The 14,544-nt window shown below is 38.2% G+C and overlaps 1 protein-coding gene across 1 annotated transcript in view; it reads right to left on the reverse strand.

Annotated features, from left to right (window-relative positions):
• LOC124246334 (uncharacterized) overlaps positions 1-14,544 on the reverse strand; it is a 103,908-nt gene that overhangs the window by 69,271 nt on the left and 20,093 nt on the right. The gene's annotated exons all lie outside the window — the stretch shown is intronic.

Genomic DNA, 14,544 nt, shown 5'->3' on the forward strand with positions numbered 1-14,544 from the left:
GCCTGGAGGCTCTCTGCGGACTGACATGCAAAGAGGGAGAACTCAAGCAGAGCACAGTGATTTTGCCAAGTTTAAGACAGACTGGAACTCAAGAAGGTGACTGCAATTTGAGAAACAAGAGTACCAGAGAGGAAAAAGACGTGCAGAGACAGAATTCCAGAAAGCTGCATAAGAGTCATCTTGAGTGTTTGTTTGAATATTAAGATGCACATGCATAAGGTAAGACCCCATAAGGCCAGGCAAAACAACTTCTGGGAGAAGAACAACTCTGAGAGAAAGAACTACTGGGGATCTGAGACTTGAGCAACATTTCCACAGGGCTGGGAAGCATTTGAATTCCAACCAGTAGAGAGATCTCTTGAACTGTGAGTGCCAAGAGATAATCTTCCATGGCATTTCTCCCTGTCATGTGACAACTTTTGTCCTGGACTATCTTTCCAAGAATGTTTATATAGTCAACAGCCTTTGGAAAGTATAGTGGCACTCTCCAGGACAAAGGAAGATTTGTTTCCTGACCAGGATAATAAGGAGAATGGCTTCTTCCAGGGCAAAGTCTTGGCAGGTTTGCTAGCAGCTATCTCATAAGATGGGAGGTTTCCTAAGCTCAGAGTTCCTCAGCTGTGATACAAACCCACTGTGTGTGTAACATCCACTTGGACCCACTTTGCTTTGCCCCCATGAGGTTTGGGGGCAAGGGAAATCAATGAGAATAAGAAGCTTATGATGCTGCTGTGCTGTGAGTAATAAAGTCCTTTGTCTCTGACCTAGGAGTCTCACATCTTCTGCCAGCATCCAGGCAACTGTTGCAGGCTTACAAGTAGGGTGAAATCGCAGACACTCAATAGCTCTGACTTGATAGCAGGCATTTAATAGAGACCTCAGGAAGGCCATACTATAAATGTATGGCTCCAGTAGCCCTAGAATAAAGAATTCTTTAGAACGGGGGTTGGTAAAGCTGGCCCACAGGCCAAATCCAACCCAAAGCCTGGTTTTGCATGGCTTTTGAGTAAAGAATGTTATTTTACATTTTTAAAAAGGGGTAAAAAAAAAAAAAAAAAGAATATGCAAAAGAGACTGTATATAGCCTGTAGAGCCCAAAATACTTATTATCTGGCCCTTGAAAGAAAAACTTTGTCTAATTCTGCTCTAGAACCATCTTAACAAAGCTTTAAAACAAGACTTGAAAGGATCAAGCTGATCTACAAATAAATTAACTGCCTGGTGGAATAGAATACTCCTGGAAGGAAGACAAGAAAATCTAGAAACTCAATAGCATGTTAACCACAACGTCCAGAACCAATAAAAAATTATTAGACATGTAAAGAAGCAAGGAATTGTAACTCATAACTAGGATAAAATTAGTCAACAGAAACAGACTTAGAATTGACAAAGATGATAGACTTAATAGAAAAGGACTTTAAAACAGCTCTTATAAATACATTCAAGGATGTAATGGAAAACACAAAAAAAATTGAAAACAAATAAGCTATCTCAATAGAGAGAATAGAAGAATAAAAAAAGAATCATACAGGGCCTGGCCCGGTGGCGTAGTGGTTAAGGTCACGAGCTCTGCTTTGGCAGCCTGGGTTTCACAGGTTCGGATCCCGGGCTCAGACCTACACAACGCTCAGCAAGCCACACTGTGGCAGCAATCCACATACAAAATAGAGGAAGATAGGCACAGATGTTAGCTCAGGGACAATCTTTCTCAAGCAAAAGAAGGAAGATTGTCAACAGATGGTAGCGCCAGGCCAACCTTCCTCACCAAAAAAAAAAAAAAATTATAACTTCTAGAGCTGAAACATACATTATCTGAAACAAAATTAAAAATTTCATTGGATGGGCTTAAAAGCAGCAGCTTACACACTACAGAAGATCAGTGCATCTGAAAAATGGGCAATAGGAATTATACAACCTGAAGCATAGAGGAAAAATTAAAATGGGACCGAGCCCCAGTGACCTGTGGGACAATATCAAGAAGTATAATTCAGCAGGAGAAGAGAAAAAGACTGTAGCAAAGAAAAACATTTGAAGAAATAATAGTTGAAATATTTCCAAATTAGGTAAGAACTCTAAACTCACAGATCCAAGAAATCTCATAAACCCCGAGAGGGACAAACACAGGACTATCACACCAAGGAACATCATAATTAAGTTGCTGAAAACCAATGATAAAGAGAAAATCTTAAAAGCAGCCAGAGGGGGGAAAAAGACATATTATATACAAAGGAACAGAGATAAGAATGACTGCTGATTTTTAAAATCAGAAACAAAGCAAGCCAGAAGAGAAGTTTGAAATAAAACAAACAAACAAAAAACATTGCCAACTTAGAATTCTTCATCCAGAAACTATAACCTTCAAAATGAAAGCAAAAGGGAGACCCTTTCATATAAACAAAAGTGAGGGAATTTATTGCTAGCAGATCTGGGCTACAAAAAACTGTAGAGGAAATTCTTCAGGCCAAAGAAAATAATACCAGTGGAAAATTGAAAGGAATGAACATTGGAAAGGGTATATATGTGGGTAAATATAAAATAAATTTAAAAAATATTATTAACTGTTTAAAACAAAAATAATCACAATGTATTGTGGGTATATAAAATATATGCAGAAGTAAAATGTCTGACAATAATACAAAGGACTGGAAGAAAGAAATGGAAGTATATCATTGTAAGGTCAATAGTATAATAGTATTTGAAGGTAGACTGTGATAAGTTAAAGCTGGGTGTTGTTACCCCTACAGTAACCACTAAAAAGCTAAAACAGGGGCATAACTAATAAACTACAATAGAGAAGATAAAATGATTAAAAAATACTCAAATATCCCAAAAGAAGGCAGGAAAAGAAGAAAAAATAATTTACAAAAGAGGAGATAAATAAAAAACAAATAGCAAGAGAGTAGACTTAATCTAAGCATATCAGTAATTATACTAGCTGTAAATGGACTAAGCACATCAATTAAAAGGCAGAGATCACCTGACTGGAGAATAAAGCAAGACCTAACTGTAAACTGTCTATGAGAAATACATTTGAAACATAAAGATAGTGATAGATTAAAAGTAAAAGGATTGAAAAAGATATACAGTAGAAACACTAATCATAAGAAAACTGAAATGTCTACACCAATATTAGACAAAGTAGACTTCAGGTCAAAGAATATGACCAGAAATAAAGAGGGACATTTCATAATGATAAAAGGGTCAATCATCAGACAGATATGACCATTCTAAATATGCATGCACTTAATAACAGAGCTTCAAAATACAAGAAGTAAAAACCAATACAACTGAAGAGAGATATAGACAAATTCACAATAATAGTTAGAGATTTTAACTCCTCTTTGATTGATAAAGTAATTGATAGAACAGGTAGACAGAAAATCAGCAAAGATACAGATGACTTTTATAAAACTATAAACCAACTTAGTCTAATTGACACTTATGAACACTATCTGAAAACTGCAGGATACACATTTCTTATCAAGATCACACAGAATATTCACCAAGAAAGACCATTTGTTGAGTCATAAAGCAACTCTCAAAAAATTTAAAAGGATAAATACAATGGAATACTACTCAGCCATAAAAAAAGACAAAATCATCTCGTTTGCAACAACATGGTTGGACCTTGAAGGTATTATGTTAAGCAAAATAAGCCAGACAGAGAAAGACAAACATCAAATGATTTCACTCATTTGTGGAAGATACAAACATACGGACAAAGAGAACAGTGTAGTGGCTACCAGGGGGACAGAGATTGGGGGGTGGGCACAAGGGGTGAAGGGGCACATTTATATGGTGACTGACAAATAATAATGTACAACTGAAATTTCACAATGTTATAAACTATCATGACCTCAATAAAAGAAAAGAAAAACAAAAAAAAGCAATTACAATTGAAGTTCCTTCAGTATAAATAAAAGGAAAAATAACACTAAATTAAAAAAGAGGAAACAAACTTGAACAGACACTTCAACAGAGAAGATACACGGATTGCAACTAAGCACACACACAAAAAATGTTCAATACCATTTGCAATTAGGGAAATACCATTTAAAACCACAATGTGATCCCATGCACCTATCAGAATAACTAGAATTTTAAAAGTATAATAATAACTGACAATATGAAGTATTCACAATAATGCAGAGTAACTGGAGCTCTCATCCATTGCTGGTAGGAAAGCAAAATGGTGCAGCTGACCCAGGAATCTCTCTTTGTGTTATTGACCCAGATAAAAGAGAGCATATGGCTACACATAGACCTGTATGCCAATATTTATAACAACTCTATTCACTATATTCTAAAACTAAAAATAATCCAAATGTCCTTCAATTACTGAGTCTTTAAAATGGAATACTATTCAGCAATTAACAGGAACAATTGTTGATATTTTCAAATATAAGAATGGATCGCAAATACATCCTGTTAAGTGGAAAAAGGCAAACTCAGAAACTCACCTGCAATGTGATTCCACCTAAATCATATTCTGGATGAGGCAAAATTGCAAGAATGGGCAACACATCTGACGTATCTGTTGTTGCCAGAAGGGAGGGTAAAGGGAGGTGACAGGCTACAAAGTGGTAAGAGGGAATTTTTTTTAGGGTGACAGAAATGTTTTGTAACATAATTGTGGTTACACAATTGTATGTATCTATTAAAATTCATGTAATTGGTACCTATCAATGGTAGTCCTTCTGGATTGAGATTAAAACTCAATAACCCTGATTTCAAAAACCTATTACCTAAATTAGTCTTTGCTTCAGAATAGTGTGATCTTTACAGGGGAGATAGTGTTGAGAAGACAGAATAAGGGAGGTTCTGGGGTTCTGCCAAGGTTCTACTTCCTAGTCTTGGTCTTGTTTACAGGGTTCTGTTCAGTTTAAAAATTTATCAAGTTGTACACTTATGATAGACATATATTTTCTCTATGTATATTTTCTTCAATAAAATTAAAAAGGAATCCAAGAAAATTTAAGGATTGATATTATACAAAGATGGATTCTGATCATAAAATGAAATTAACATATTTTTAAATAGTCCATAGGTCAAAGAAGAAATTACAAGGGAAATTACAAGAAAATATTTTGAACTGAATGATAGTGAAAATACAACATAAAATTTGTGTAGTGCAGTTAAAGCAGTGCTTAGAGAGAAATTTACAGCTTATTATCTTTGTACAGGGACCAAAATAGAATAAGTATAAATATCTGAATGTCTGAATTGCATTAAAAAATTTTTAAATACAAAACTATTGAAAAATACAAAAGTTCAAAAGGAATTAAGATACCTACTTTTTCTTACAGTATATTTCTCTTAAAGTATATGAGAGTCCTACAATTCCTCTATAGGAAGAAGAATGCCTATAGAAACTCAACTGAAGCTAAAAGTGTATTTAAACATGTCTATAAAATGGAATTGGTGAAGTAGATTAAAGAAATTTAGTCAGCATGACTGATACTCCCAAGTTGTTTTCCAGTCACACTCTTATAAAGACAGATTCATTCTTTCAACAAATATTTATTGAGCGTTTACTATGTTCCAGGAATATACCAGCCATATGGAAGGGAGCTAAAAAGGAAAAAAAAAAAAAAATCCCAACCACTCATGGATCTTCCCTAGGGTAGGGGGTTGGGGGCAGATAGATCATAAACAATTAACAAGTCAAAATATATAGTATTTCACCACATGATAAGTGAAAAACAGAGCAGGGGAGGTTGGGGGAATGATAATTTAAAGAGTGGGCAAGAAAGGCCTTATTGAGAAAGTGGCATTTGAGGAAAGATTAAAAAAGTAAGGGAACAAACGATGTGAAAAGCTGGTGCAAGTGGTATGAGTATGCCTGGGCGATGAAGGAAAAATAAAGAAGTCAGCGTGGCTGGTGCAGGCAGAGCCCAGGGAGAGAAGCAGGAGTCGAAGTTAGAGTAGTAAGGATAAGGTGAGGGCAGGGAAGCCCACATAGGGGCTTGAAATCCTTTGTAGGGACTTTAGCTCTTACACCCAGTGAGATGTGAAGCCTTTGGAGGGTTTTGAGCAAAGGAGTGACAAGATCTTGGATTCTCACAGAAGCGTTCTGCCTGTTGTGATCAGCACAGACTGAAGGGGAGCGGGGACTGAGAGAGGAAACCAGCTAGGAGGCAAGAACCCAGGAGAGAGCTGATGGTTGCTTCCACCTAAGTGGGAGTAGGTTATGTGAATGGGAATGATCCAACAGAGAGGGTGGGAATGATGCTGCAGGACAGAGAAGAAAGTTGGTGATTCAAGGGGTGGGACCTAGTGCACAAGCCATGGAGATACCGAGCTAGGATCGTTTCATTCATGGTAACAGGAAGGAAGGCAGAGAATATGGGCACAGATACTGGTAGGTGACTGTGGTGGTGGTGGTGGGGTCTGTGGAAGTTCTTTTCTGATTATTCCTATTGCTCAGAGAAAAAGGAAACAAGGGCTGACAAGGAAGAAGGGGGAGGAGGGATTGGTGGCTTGAGGAGGAGAAGGTATGAAACAGTGGATTAGAAGAGTAAGAGAATGAACAGTTTGGATTTGCCATGGTTGGTCTCTTCAACTCAAGATACATTTGAAACAGTTCTCTAAACATTTTGCTCCTGAATCTATGTACATGAACAAAGCGTTGTTTTGAAGCCAAGTAATTTATCAAAATCTATCCACTATTATTATGCATATTCTACTCCAGAGAGAAAATTCTGGCCTCTAGTAAGGGTAGATATGCATCATAAATGTATAGCTCAATGCGAATGAAATGCTGGGAGATTTGTAGATATCTTGTACTATCACAGAAACTAGATTGAAATTCTCTATTTTGAATTCCTTCTTTATTTCAAGGCAATCTTCAAAAGAGAATCAGCGCATTATAAATTTAATTGCACTTATTATTATGTGTATTTCCCATTTACCCTAAAAATTACAGTTGAGGTAAAAACTTTAAGGAGAAATTAATGTCATAGTGGGAAAACTGCTTATTTAAGAGGCTGGAATATTAGGAATTTTTTCAAACAGACCTTGAAGCTTTCTAATGTCCATCTGGCAAGGAAAGCTTAGAAAAGATAGTGGGTCAGATTTTCATAGCCTGAAGATATCATCTAATAAAACCATCTCAAATAAATAAGTGTGTAAGTTGTATCATAAATATACTATACACTCAAATGATAAATCTATAAAACCTCTGATGAGGTGACAAGTAGACTAATTATCATTTTGTATTTTTTCTATTGATGTACCTCAGGAAAATAGAAAAGCAATCTTGGTGTTTTGACACATGAGCATTGTGTTGATTCTTCTATAACATCTTATTCTCCTGAAACTCTGTATTTGAGAAAAAGGAATTCATACCTAAATTACAGCATTATTGGACTACACTTACATGTAAATATTTTTTCAGAATCTAAACCTTTTGTAAATGTCTCATCATCCCAAATCCCTCTATTAGGGGATCTTTATTACAGGTATTCCAAGACAGAGATCTCCTGCATTCCCAACATGCTGATCCAAGGACAGGCATCCTTACAACTGACACATTTTTAACAATGAGGTAGTGAGTTTTCCTTTTGTGTGTGTGTGCGATGGAAGATTATTATTCAAGAAAATTAGACCACTTCCTATAAATAATTACTGCTCATGTTTGGGAATCAGATGTTTAAAAAACTCATTAGGAATATTCAAAGCCAACCAAAGACTCGATACACTACTTTTTGGTATGAATGAAGCAACATTAGCCAAACTCACTCACTGGTTCCTAGCAAACATTTAAGGTTCTAAAAATGCTATTCTAATTACTTTTAAAGACAGAAGAAAGCAGCTGCAATTCTTAGGCAGAACTATGTATTCTGCTTAGTTCAAGTTTTAGTTTTGAAAGGCTACAGGCGGTTTTTCACTCTTGGACAAGGTGCATCCAGCCATGCTCAGGTAGGTTTGACATTTTCCAGAAGGGCAATTTAAAAAATATTGGTTGAAAATGAATAATACAAGCGTTCAGATTAGATCCACCCATGATCACGAGGATCTTTGGGTCTGTGCATGTAATGAGGGAGGCTCGTCCCCTGAAGCTGTTTCTTGACAGACTAAGACTGCATACCAAAGCAACCTGAATTCTTTAATACTACATTATGAAGGGTTGAAATGTTATGGGGGAGACCCAGATTTTAACCAAAAAAATTGTTAAAGGGTTATTCGTATTTTCACCCCATACTACCTCTTGAAGTAACAAGAATTTTCATAATTCACTGAAATGCTTTATTACGCATCCTAAATTTGCCTTTTCATTGCCTCACAGAAAGGAAATGTAACTCAAATAAGAACAAATTTCGGTCATAATGCCTCTGGTATAAGATATTCCTGATAAACAGGTTTTAAAAAATAATTGCTGGGGGCCAGCCCAGTGGCGCAGCGGTTAAGTTCGCACATTCCCCTTCTCTGCGGCCCGGGGTTCACCGGTTCGGATCCCGGATTCGGACATGGCACCGCTTGGCAAAAGCCATGCTGTGGTAGGCATCCCACATATAAAGTAGAGGAAGATTGGCATGGATGTTAGCTCAGGGCCAGTCTTCCTCAGCAAAAAGAGAGGATTGGCAGTAGTTAGTTCAGGGCGAATCTTCCTCAAAAAAAAAAAAAATTGCTAAAGTGAACTATTTTCTTTTGGCTGAGGAAGATTCCCCCTGAGCTAACATTTGTTGCCAATCTCCTTTTTTTTTTGCTTGAGGAAGATTCCTCCTGAGCCAACATCTGTGCCAATCTTCCTCTATTTTGTATGTGAGATACCGCCACAGCATGGCTGGTGAGTGGAGTAGATCCACACCTGAGATCCGAACCTGCAAACCTGGGCTGCCGAAGTGGAGCATGCAGAAGTTTAACCACTAGGCCACAGGGCTGGGCCCTGAACTTTTTGTTTTATTCATAGCTTTTAGTCATCTCAGCAATTTTTGCCCCTCATTTGCACATATAATTGAAGGCTGGCTGTGCCAGTGCTGCACTCCAAACTTTATTCTGCTACCATCAACCATGTTCAAAGTTTCTGAGGTTTAAATTTCTTTGCTTTCTGATAACAGTGTATCTATTCTGATAACAGTGTATCTATTTTGTGTGAGAGAGGAGAGGGGACAGCATGCCTTATATTGATTACTTAAATAAAGTTAATCCTAAAGCCTTATTTACATCAGTAACATTCAAACAGAAGCTATAAAACTGAGGAAACTGAAAGCTGGCCTGACTAAGCCCTCTTGTGTGGAACTCGTCTGGTTCCTCCTCAGGAAAATCAAAGTCTGAGTCAGCCTCTGCCTCTGTGTTTGGGAGCACTCTGTCAACATGCCTCACGGGGTGCAGTTACAGACCACTACCATCATTCTTAGCTTCCCCAGGGTAGGTGCCTCACCTTACTCACTCACCTGTCACCTAAGTACTTATTCAGTACTTACAGATATTAAGTACTGAATACTTCATTGTCAAATTGATAAATAATTCCATAGGACAAGGGGTTTGAACTTGATGACCTCACAGTTTCTTCCTGATCTAAAATTATATGATTTCTACTTGTCTCAACCTCTACCTACGGATTTTAAGAACTCCTGGGAACGTTTATGTGACTATACAAAAGTTACCAATTTGGTCATTAATGGAGTATTAATCCTTTTCCTGCATTATGTTGGTGATTTAAGACCCAGAGTGAAGTAAAATCCTGTTAATAGTTATTCTAGATCAGTGCTGTCCAATAAAAACATAACACAAGCCAAAAATACAAACCACAAGTGTAATTTAAAATTTTCTAGTAGCCACATTAAAACAGGAGAAAGAAACAGGTGAATTAATTTTAATAACATATTTTATTTAATACCCTATGTCCAAAAATAACATTCAACATGTAATTAATATAAAATAATTAAGATACTTTACATTCTTTTTGTGTTAAGTCTTCAAAATCCTGTGTGTGTCTTACACTTGTACAACTCAGTTTGGACTAGCCACATTTCAAGTATTTAATAGCCATATGTGGCTAATTAGTAGCTGCTCTTTTGACAGTATAGTTTTAGAGCCTCTGTACTCAAAGCGCTCTGTGGACCAGGAACATTGGAATCATGTGAGAGCTTGTTGGAACTGCAGACCCTGGAATCAGAATCTGCATTGCAATGACACTCCAGGTGATTTATATGGACGTTAAGTTTGAGAAGCACTATTCTAGAGGGAGTATCCGAATTCTCTTTCCAGTGACACTTTGTTTTATATATTTTTATAACTTTCACATTTCTAACTTGTATAAATTTTTTATGAGTCAATGTTTCCTGGGTCTCTCTCCCCCATTTTTTAATAACTTTTTTTTCTAGTTACAAAAGCATAACTTGTTTATATAGAAAAATTAGAAACTACAAATAAGAAAAAAGAAAATAAAAATCACTTGTCATCTTACCAACCAGAGATAACTACTACTGACATTTTTGGTGTCTATCCTTTCAGTTTCTGAAATGTTATTCTTTCTTTTCTTTTTTTTTTAAGATTGGCACCTGAGCTAACATCTGTTGCCAATCTTCTTTTTTTTTCCCCTTCTTCTTCTCCCCAAACCTCCCCAATATATAGTTGTATATTCTAGTTGTAGGTCCTGATGGTTGTGCTATGAGGAATGCCACCCGAGCATGGCCTGATGAGCGGTGTCATGTCCAGGTGCCTGCGCCCAGGATCCAAACCGGAGAAACCCTGGGCCACCAAAGCGAGCACGCAAACTCAACCTCTTGGCCACGGGCCAGCCCCTGAAATGTTATTTCTTAATTACATAATACATAAATTCTTCTACATAATTCAAACAGCAACATATAAAATTAGGTCCCTTTAACTACTTCCCCAAATGCAGTCCTCTCCTGATCCATTCGCCAGGTAAAGGATATTTGGGTTGTTTCCAGTTTTTGGCAACTATGAATAAAGTTGCTAAAAACATTGACTTTCAGGTTTTTGGATAAATACGTAGGAGTGGGATTGCTATTAGAAAACATCTTTTTTAATGGCTTCATTGTACTTCAGGACTTGAATATATATGAGTATATATTCATTTATTTATTCAATCAACAAATATTGAATACTTACACAGTAGTAGGCAATGAGAATATAGTGAACGTAGTGTTGGTCCCAATCCTCATATAATTGGTTTTTAATAAAATCCCTATTAATAGATATTTATTTCTAATTCCCCTTTCATAAACAATGAGTTTTAAAATTTCATTTCAATCATTACTGAGTATCTGCTATCTGCCTCAAATTTTCTTAGGAATTGTCAAGGAAAAAAACCCACTAGGCATGGGGCCGGCCCCGTGGCTGAGTGGTTAAGTTCGCGCGCTCCACTTTGGTGGCCCAGGGTTTTGCTGGTTCGGATCCTGGGCACAGACATGACATTGCTCATCAAGCCACGATGAGGCGGCATCCCACATGCCACAACTAGAAGGACCCACAACTAGAAATACACAAATATGTACCGGGGGGCTTTGGGAAGAAAAAGGAAAAATAAAATCTTTAAAAAAAAAACAAAAAAGGGCCTGGCCCCGTGGCTGAGTGGTTCAGTTCGCACGCTCCACTACAGGCAGCCCAGTGTTTCGTTGGTTCGAATCCTGGGTGCGGACATGGCACTGCTCATCAAACCACACTGAGGCGGCATCCCACATGCCACAACTAGAAGGACCCACAACGAAGAATATACAACTATGTACCGGGGGGCTTTGGGGAGAAAAAGGAAAAAAATAAAATCTTTGAAAAAAAAAAACCAATAAAACACTAGGCAGTAGTCTTGATGGGGAGTCACCTAACTCTAACCACAGCACTGGTTAGAGTCGGGTGGTGGGTGGGAGGGCAGAATCCAGCTCTAGGTAGCTGTTGCAGGTTAATTCTAGGTTACTATGGAAAACCTGGGATCATCCTTCATCGTCCTACATCAGATGGTTTCCAAACTCTAGTGTACATCAGCAGAGCTTGTTAAAACACAGATTCCTGGACCCCACTTCTGATTCAGTAGGTCTGGGATGGGGCCCAATAATTTGTACTTTTGTGTGTGTGAGAAAGATTGTTGCTGAGCTAACATCTGTGCCCATCTTCCTCTGTTTTATGTGGGATGCTGCCACAGCGTGGCCTGACAGCAGTGCTAGGTCTACGCCTGGGATCCAAACCTGCGAATGCTGGGCCCTGAAGCGAGCATGTGAACTTAACCACTATGCCACTAGGCTGGCCCCAATAATTTGCATTTTTAACAAGTTCTCAGGCAAGGATAATGCTGCTGGTTCCAGGACCATACTGTGAGAACTTCCCTAAGCTACTTTTGTGTGTTTCTGGGCCTGATATCTTAAATTTGGACTCAACTTTATCAGCAGTTAGAAATTCAGAGATCTAGAAGGAGCTATCTTTGAAGTTACTGGAGAAGTTACTGATGCAGAAGACACTTCTGTGGGCCTAGAGGTTCCTTTGTAGGATCACCTGACAACTCCAGTTCCTCGGATTTTATTTCTATTCCTCTTAAGCTACTCTCTTCATGCAGGTTCTTCCCTGAGTTACGCTAGTTGGCAGGACAACTTGTCCTCTGGCACTCTCAGCACCACCAGTACGTATGGACGGACCTGACACTGAACGGGTTCTTCTGGAGCAGTGTGTTAATATCGAGCTCCAGAGTGTCCTCCTCTGGGTTAGAAGTGACAGAGTTTCTAGCTGCAAGAGCGTTGTGAAAGCTGCAGGGCATTTGCCTGAGACTTCAGAAGGGCTGGGACGGGGCAGGATTACCCTGGACTTGGGAGGGGTCTTGAGGACACGAGCTAGCTCTGGGAGTTTGCAGGGCCCAGGTCCCACAGGCAGAGGAGTCCGAGTTCTTAGAGTTGCTGGTGAGTGTAAAGCTAACTGCAAAGAAGGCTTTTTGGTTTCCTTCCCTTAGCTAGTTTGGTGGGCAGGTTCAAATAGAGATCTGTGGGTTCACTCCCCTCATAGCAGGTTTGAATCCAGTATCACCATATACTAGCTACATCACTAGTTCTTGGGAAATTTCCTCACCTGTAAAATGAGGACAACATCCCCACCCTTCAGGGTTACCGTGAGGATTAATACAGTAAGATATGCAAAGTACCTCGTTAGTTTGCTACACACAGTGGGCCCCTCTTTATCTAATGGGAGCATGCGTCTGTAGTGAAGCTGTGGTAGACCATGCTGTGGGACCTTCAGCGGACTCATCACAAAGTATGTTTGATTCTCTTTGTACGTAAGGGTACTGGTATTACTCCCTCTGGAAAACGAGGCTAGCTAGCTTTGGGGGCCTGCTGACAAGTCACTCAAAGCACGCAATACGCATTCTCTGGAGGGGATGTAAGACTGGAACCTGTAATAGCTGACAGGATAATAGCCATGCCACCCATGCTAGGCATTTGAAGAGTTCACAGAATCTAAGATGACTATTCATAGTTGGGACTTTCAGAATGAGAAGGAATAGGGCTGATTTCTTTCAATCATTCATTTTATTAACTATCCTGGGAGGTTAAATGACTTTCTCAGGATGAGAGAACACTGTAATATTTAGAGTTCCTCACTCTGAACTGGCCTTATTTTCAGTATAGGTTCACTATAAACGTTATTCCAATAACCTGATTTTAGCTTATTGGCAGTTTAGTACCTATGTTTATATTCCAATTTTATGTTTTAGTAGTCAGGAATTTCTTCTTATTATCTTAGGCATATCTTAGCCAGTGAAAATAATTTTCCCCCTATGTCGGAAACTTATTCAAGAAAGAAAATAGTCCGAAGCCTACTTTTAAAAAAAGTGTGTAAAATGTAAACTTTAGATACAACATAGACTATTTCTTTTATAAAGGAAGGTTTCTTTTTCTTTTTTTTAATAAAAAGGGCTTTAAAAAAAAAACACAAAAACAAACTCCACTAGCAGAGGAAATGGGGAATAATTTCAGAATGGTCTGTATGGAGTGCACTCTCACCCTCCACCCCTCCTGTTGTCTTCTCTTGAGTTCCTGCGAGTTTTGCTGAGAGAATTAAGGACCCATCACTCTCTGTTACAGGGGAACCTGACTCCCCACTGTCCTATCAACCATACTTAGCAGAAGGAAAGATGGGCAGTGGTTGTTCCCTAGTATCCCAATTGCACGGGAGGCATTTTCTCATTGAAACAATGTTAAAAATGCTGCGTGGGTTTGCCTTAACTGTGAATTAGGTACTGAGAGTTGGCCTGAAAAGCTAATAGCCATTTTAAGATTATTTCTATGAGAAACACATTTGTAGGTCCAAAAATTGGCTGACTACCAACAAACATTTGAAATACAATCTGTCATAGGTTGGGAAACAGTTGGATATTTTTAAAAATTTGATTTACACAAATTCTTCCAAGTGTGTATTAAGCCACAAGCATTTCTTGAGTTCCTGAACATCTGTTGTATTACCAAATGTAGTACCTGTACTAACATATCACTTAAGCTCAAATATGACTTGGGGGTTCACCATACTATTTACTTTACTTTTGTATATGTTTGACATTTTTCATTAAAAAAAGGATTAAAAAAACCCTTCAAACATGAA

This window comes from Equus quagga, chromosome 11 (assembly GCF_021613505.1).
Source record: "Equus quagga isolate Etosha38 chromosome 11, UCLA_HA_Equagga_1.0, whole genome shotgun sequence".
NCBI classification, from domain to species: Eukaryota; Metazoa; Chordata; class Mammalia; order Perissodactyla; family Equidae; genus Equus; species Equus quagga.